Source organism: Chamaea fasciata, unplaced genomic scaffold (genome assembly GCF_029207755.1).
Source record: "Chamaea fasciata isolate MVZ Bird 193981 ecotype frontalis unplaced genomic scaffold, bChaFas1.0.hap1 SCAF_4, whole genome shotgun sequence".
NCBI classification, from domain to species: domain Eukaryota; kingdom Metazoa; phylum Chordata; class Aves; order Passeriformes; family Sylviidae; genus Chamaea; species Chamaea fasciata.
This window is the reverse complement of record NW_027094089.1, coordinates 73,051,483-73,058,232: the sequence shown is the minus strand read 5'-3', so window position 1 is coordinate 73,058,232 and position 6,750 is coordinate 73,051,483.

Sequence of the window (6,750 nt, the reverse complement as noted above, 5' to 3'; positions counted from 1 at the left end):
CTAGCAAGGAACGAAATCAACTCCTGGACTGACCAATGTGAGGCTTTGCAGAAATCTGCACCCACCAGAGCATTCAGGGGAGAACTGGCAGGTCTGGATAATGCCACCAGCGAGGAAAGAGGGACATGGACAAGGCTGGCTGAAAAAGAACACACAGACACAGGTAACGGTTAGAGTGATGGACTGATTGCATGTGGCCAGAACAAGTCCATCAGACGAGGGACAAGCCCAGCTGAGGCTTCAGTGCCTGGCTGGGTCAGAGCTTCAGGGACATGGACAAGGCTAGCTTGTTGCTGGACAGCACCGGGTAAATCAGGTGTGACATAAAGTGGTGCCTGCAGCTCTGGCTGGCACCACTTGGAACAAAGTGGGCTGTGTCTGGCACCAGCTGTCACCAGCAACCAGTGCCACCCAGCAGGCCCCGTGAGGCATCTGTGGGACAACTGATGGATCTTGGAGAGTTCAGCAGGAGAATAAAGCAGCAGGAGATTGTTTACATTCAGTGAGGATGAGAAGACAAGGAAAATGGCAAAAATGGAAGGATTTCCCAGCATCATCAATATCAGCACGTCAGGTGATGTGAAAGGGTAGTGCTGTATTAGAATCCTGCACCAGGCCTGGCAACTGGCAGACTGAGTTGCTTCCATCGAGCTCTGCTTTATTCCATTAAACCACAATGTACTTCAGCCTGTCACTCCTCCCGCCTGCTTTCCCCCCTCCTTTAAAGAACTGTCAGTCCCTATTCCAGAGATGCCTGGGACTGAAAAACATGCTCATCCCAGGAGAGGAAGGTGTCTCGAGGTCACAGTTGATGTGCACTGGTGAGGCAGCATGAGGAAACCTACATTGTGTGAATAAATAAAGGGCTGCAGCTCAGACCCAGCACTGCAGAGGAGACAAGATGGATGGATCAGAAGGTCAGAGTCTTGTTGGGTAATGGGGGCAGGTGTCCCAGGAGTGAAGAGGGGAGAAGGGAGTATTGGGTCCATCATTTGTTGCAGCCACTACACAGAGAGGTTGAGGAAAGAAGGAGTGCTGTGACTTGAAGTGCCTGTGTCCTTGGCACACCTGTGGGAGGGAACTGGATGTGTCTTTGTGACATAGCACAGGTCTGGCTCCTCCTTGAGGTGTTCCTTTCCCTAAAGTCTGTCTCAAAACATCAGTCTCTGTCCAACTGCTGTGCAGTCTGCAGGGACCATCACTTAAGTACATGTGTACAGGGCCACGCCATACCCAGCACCAGCAGCCCACGGTGAGGACACCGACCCGTGTGCTCAGCTTGGCTTCAGTCCCTCTGGCAGACCTTGTTTCACCCCACATGTCACTGAGCAGCTGCCCAAGGGCACCAAGCAAACCTGAGTTCAGTTCACCCAAGCAGGTGGACACTGACACACAAGCCCCCAACATGGATGGGCATTCCCATGCTGCACCTTGGAGATGGGACTGTGGGTGACAATGGCAGAGCAGGGTCAGTGACAGCCCACCGTGGCACCACATGGCACAGCAGCCAGTAATTGCACTTTTTTTTGCATTGCAAAATGATTATTAGCACCTCAGTTCATTATCAGAGCAAATTTAATTTTTCAATGTAAAGGAGCCAGTTGTATTTATAAAGAAAACACTGTTGATACAGCCGGAAAAAATTAATTCATGACAAATGTAAGGAAAACTAATAGCCTTTAACCAGGGCAATATTTGACTGTGTCTAATTGTGCTTTGCGTGGTTTGAAAAGTCCTGGCAGAAATTCCTGCAGAGGCATTTTGCACTTCTCCTGATGAAACTGCATTTAAACATTGGGGGTTTTTTTAATTAACCTTGTGCCAGTCTGGTCAAATCATAGAAATACTGCTGTGGAAAGCTGGTATTCTCTGGTGTATTTGTGCACTGGCAGGGGCATTGTGTGCATTTGGGAAGGTCTTGCCTAATCCAGATCCATTCAGGCAGAAAACAAGGAAGAGGGAGCAGAGGCAACACCAAGGGCAGAGTGGCTGCAGGGAGCCGCCAGAGAGGAGGTGCTCAGGCTGACCACAGCCCATGCAGCCTGCGGGCAGGGGTGCCCACGGCCAGAAGAGAAGGTTTAGCAGGCACCAGGGGGTTTGGGATGGGGGAAGTTTCAGAGACATGTTCTCTATTCACTGGTAAAAGCACAGACACAGGTAACGTTTGGAGTGATGGGCTGATTTTCATGTGGCCAGAGCAAGTCCAGCAGAAGAGGGACAAGCCCAGCTGAAGTTTCAGTGCCTGGTTGAGTCAGGGCTCCAGGGGGCTGCTGCTGCTGGGCTCTCCAGAGGTTCCCATATCCCAGTTGTGCCCCAGCCCCACTATGGCACCAGCCACCTCCTTTATGTGGGCTGACTGCAGCTCTTCTAGTCGACTGCAGCAGGAAACCTGCATCCTCCGTGTGATAAAATCCTAGGTGCAGACAGACCCAGGTGAAGTACAGCCTGGTGAACACTCATGTCTGAGCTGAGATCTCTTAAGCAGCGGGTTCCAGCACCTACACTCCCACTGCTGTCTCTGCGGCTGCTGTGGGAAGCCAAACCAGAGTGTCCCAGTTTATGAAAGCACTGGGCAGGATGGCTCCCGCTGTTTTCCTGGAGGGGTGCAGGTGTTGCAAAGGGGACATCTGCCCCTGTAGTGTGCTCCCCCTTCAGCCCTGCGGACAGTCCCAGCCTTTCGCCCTCCCACCGCACTCGGCTCTCCTCAGGACAGCTTGGAAACGCGCCATCTCCTCAACTCAGCTGCCAACTTGAAGCCAATTTGCATTGGATAATTATTTTCAATTAAGTGATAACAATCGTGTTCTGAACAGAAATAATCTTGTCCAAAGGCCAAACAGTTTATCCCGTCTCGGAGATGAGGCTGCCGCTCCGTGCGGCGCCCGGCAGCGGCAGCGGCGTTATCGCGGTGCGGGCTCCGGGCTGGCAGCCAGGGCGGGCTGCGTGCGGCCCAGCTGGGACCCGGGGGCTGCGCCCCCGCCCGCCGCCGGCTCCTGCTCTCACATGGACGGCTCTGTCCACGCGCTCCCCTGAGCAGCCGGGAGGTTGTGCCACCCCCGTGGCCTTATCGCGGTGTCCGGGGGGAAAGGAGCCGCGTCCCTGCCCGGAGCTCACCCACGCACCGTCCCTACTGCTCCGGCAGCTCCGCACACAGCGGGAACGCGCTCTGCACAGCCAGGGACAGCCGCAGCATTTGCGACTGGCCTCAGCTCCTGCCACCCGCACAGAGGAGGCTTCAGGGTACTTCCCAGCAGGCTGACACCTCTGCTCGGCATCCCCCCTGCCAAGGAACCCGGCCTCTGCAGGAGTCACCCGGGTGTCCATGGGCATCCCTCGGCTCTGGCTGTTCTGTGTCAGGATCTCTCAGTGCTGGCGTTCCAGCGTTCCTTGCTTTCCAAAGTAGCACCAGGCACTGAGGGTTCCTCATGTACACCCAGCGGTGAGTGTGGGCTGGGACAATCCCTGCAGGGCTGTGCCTGTCGGCCATCAATCGGTGACCCTGGCTATCACTGGAAAGAACAAGTGGGGCTGCTGCTGCGCAGCACAGTGTCACCCAAATCCTGTTCTGTCCTCAGTGGAGGAAAGGACTACCCCAGCCAAGGCACCTGCCAATCTGACAAGAGTGACATTAGTTTGGCACTGGAATTGGGAGGCTCTGGCCAGCTCCAACACAAGAAAGGGGAACAGTGGTGGAGGCAGCTGCCATCCTTAGAGGCTCCAGCACAGCTGGATGTGTTCAGGGGCTGGAACAGAACCCAGGACTCTTTTACCATGGCCCGTCCCAGGTGGCTGCCCTGTGGCCTCCTGCCCCTTACCTCCCCCCCCCACAGCAGGGCACAGAGAGCCCCAGCTTCCAGCCCCAGGTGGTGGCTGGACCTCGGAGCCACTAGAGCCAACCCAGGCCAGCTGTGGGGCAGCTGGACTCGCATGGATCTCATACTGCACTTTCCTGGAAGGAAGTTGGGGTGGGGGATTGTAGGGCTTTTTCAACCCGCCAAAGCCCAGTCAGTTGGGAAGATTGGACTCCAGAGCTCCTGCAAGTGAAAAATAGCAAATCCAATATCTTTTTAGTGGTGTTTTTATATTCAAATTAGACATAATCTCCATGAATAAAATTACTGTTCCCAAAGGGATCATGCCCAATTTAAATGTATAAAATGTCATTAAAAGGGCGCTGGCTTGCTATTAAAATTTAACTCCAGCAAACCCCCAATGTCATTTGTATTATAGTTTTACAATTAAGCCAGAGATGCTGGAAATAATAGTTTTGATGTACAATCTGGTAGCATACAGTAGGAGCACATTGTTCCTCAGAAGCTGCAGCTGGACCTATTGCTGTCAACACAGCCACCAGCTGTGGCTCCTGGGGACAGGGCACAGCTCTTGCTCTGCCAAGTGGCAGCCAGCTGGGAACAGGTCCATGCCCTTCCCTCCCACTCATAGAGCCACCTGAGAGAGGCAGCTGCAGAGATGTGGGTCTACTGGAGGGATGCATATGTGAGGCTGGGGTCTCCTCTGTTTTGTGACTGTGCCAGGCAAAGAATGTGGACCCCTTTCTTGTTTCCCAGTTCTTCTCTGGGTTTACCCCAGCTCTGCCACACCAGTGCTGTGTGCCATGGGCTGCTTCTGTGGGGACCTCAGCACCCCACAAGGGCTCAGATCCCCACAGGGACCATCCTGGGTGCTGCTTCACCCTCACAGACATGGGGACATGGAAAGACTACCCATCTGCAGCTGTGGGGTGCTGGCCTGCATGTCCCAGGTCAGTGCTTCCCGTTGAGGTGAAGGCTCCAGAAGCAGCTGGGAGCAGCAGCAGGAGGAAGAGATGCAGCAGAAAAATGTCTGCTTGGGGCCATGATGCCCTGTGGCATTATTTCATCTTTAATCCAGCACCAGTTTAGCTGGTGGGAGCTGGTGGCTGTTTTCCACATGGCAAGGGAGAGAGATCAGGGAGATCAGATTTACTGGGTGTTCTGGTCATGGCTGGTGAGCTTTCAGACACTCTGGATGTCCCCCAGTCATCAAGAGACCTGACAAAGTCTGTTTCCACTCTCCCTGAAGGTTGGAGACTGTTGATCCCTCACTGTCCTGTGAGTCCAAAAGCAGAACCAGGTGATGCTAGGAGGTGACAGCCACCAGAGCAATGGCCTGTCCTGTCCTTCCCCACACCCTCATGGTTCTGCCCCAAACACTGGTGGTCCTGCTCCCCTCAGCTGGGCAGGATTCCCCTTTTAGAGTTGAGACGATGCAAGCAATGTCTCCTAAAAAGCCTGAGAGCACAAAGGCCCTGGTGAAGGCTGGCAGGAGCTGACCCTTTGGTCATAGAGTCTGGAGCCTGCACTGACTATGGACAGCCGAAACTGGGCCTCTTTAGCTGGGATCTGCTGGGAAAGAAGAAATTGGAGCAGCCTCCCTGGACCATTCCCAGCTGGCGCTGGCAGTCACCCTGAGTGCATGAGGTCCCTTGGGAGGAGAACTGCTGCCTGGTCCTGTGGCCTCCAGACCTGGCACCAAGCACCCCCTGGAACCAACACAAAAACCTGCTCCCTGGGTGGCTCAGGAGCAGCCTATAATAATGTACCAAATAATTACTGTGCATTAAAGGGTATAATGCATATTCAAACATGCATTTAACTTTCAGAGCAAGCAGGTGAGTGAATACGCATGTTATAAAATACACGTATTTAAGTAATGTGCAATTAATGGGGCAAAACAGTCAAAACTATTTATTACTTCTGGGAACAGAACAACTTTCCAAGCATTTTAATTACTGCAGCATTATTTTGAAAACAAAGATAGCAGTCAGTCTTTCACATTCTCTCTCTTTTTCCCTAAAGGACAGAAAAACTATGTTAGAACTTAACACTCCTGTGCGTAGGAGGGAAATGCTGAGGAAAAAAAAAAAAAAAAAGAAAAAAAAAAAGCATGCAGAGCCCTGGGAAGGTTGTAATGGAACAAATTACTGCAGCAGGAGAGCAGTAAATAACTCTACAAAATAGATCTTACATATGTAACATATATTGTATTATATTATATTATATTATATTATATTATATTATATTATATTACACAGAATTTGCAAAAACCAACCCCAGCTTCTATACCCACTCTGGCGAGCTGGAGCTGCACCCTGCGGGATGTACAGGGATTGCTGTGGAGAGCAGCACCATGAGGAGCAGTGCCACAGGGGCTCTGTACAGCACTGGCACAGGGACTTGGCAGGGGTGGCACTGCCACATCTTGCCCTCCTGACCAGGATGTTGGCCATCCCCAGGCAGTGAGAGGTCCTAGCCACGCACGTTTGGTGGCACCCATGGTAGCAGCTGGCACCACAGCATCATCCCCTGCCAGCCTCTTCTCCTCTTGCCAAGGTGTCCATGTCCCAAGTCTTTCCTGGAGCTGCTGGCACACACCCATCAGCCTGCAGAATGGGGAGCACTCACTTGGGACGTGCAGGCCAGCACCCCACAGCTGCAGATGGGCAGTCTTCCCATGTCCCCATGTCTGTGAGGGTGAAGGGCTCCCCAGCACCAGTGTCCTTCCATGAGCTGTGACACAGAGAGGCTGCTGGAGGGGACAAGAAAAATGCTTCTCCTATGCATGAATGAGCTGCACAGGCCAAACCAAAGGGACAGGCTGTGTCCTGGGTAATTCTTACCTGGATTTCCATGCTGAAGCACAAGAAGCCATGTAATAAAATCTTTGTTTTATTCCTACAACCTCATGTTGTTACCCCTGGACCCTTTCTGG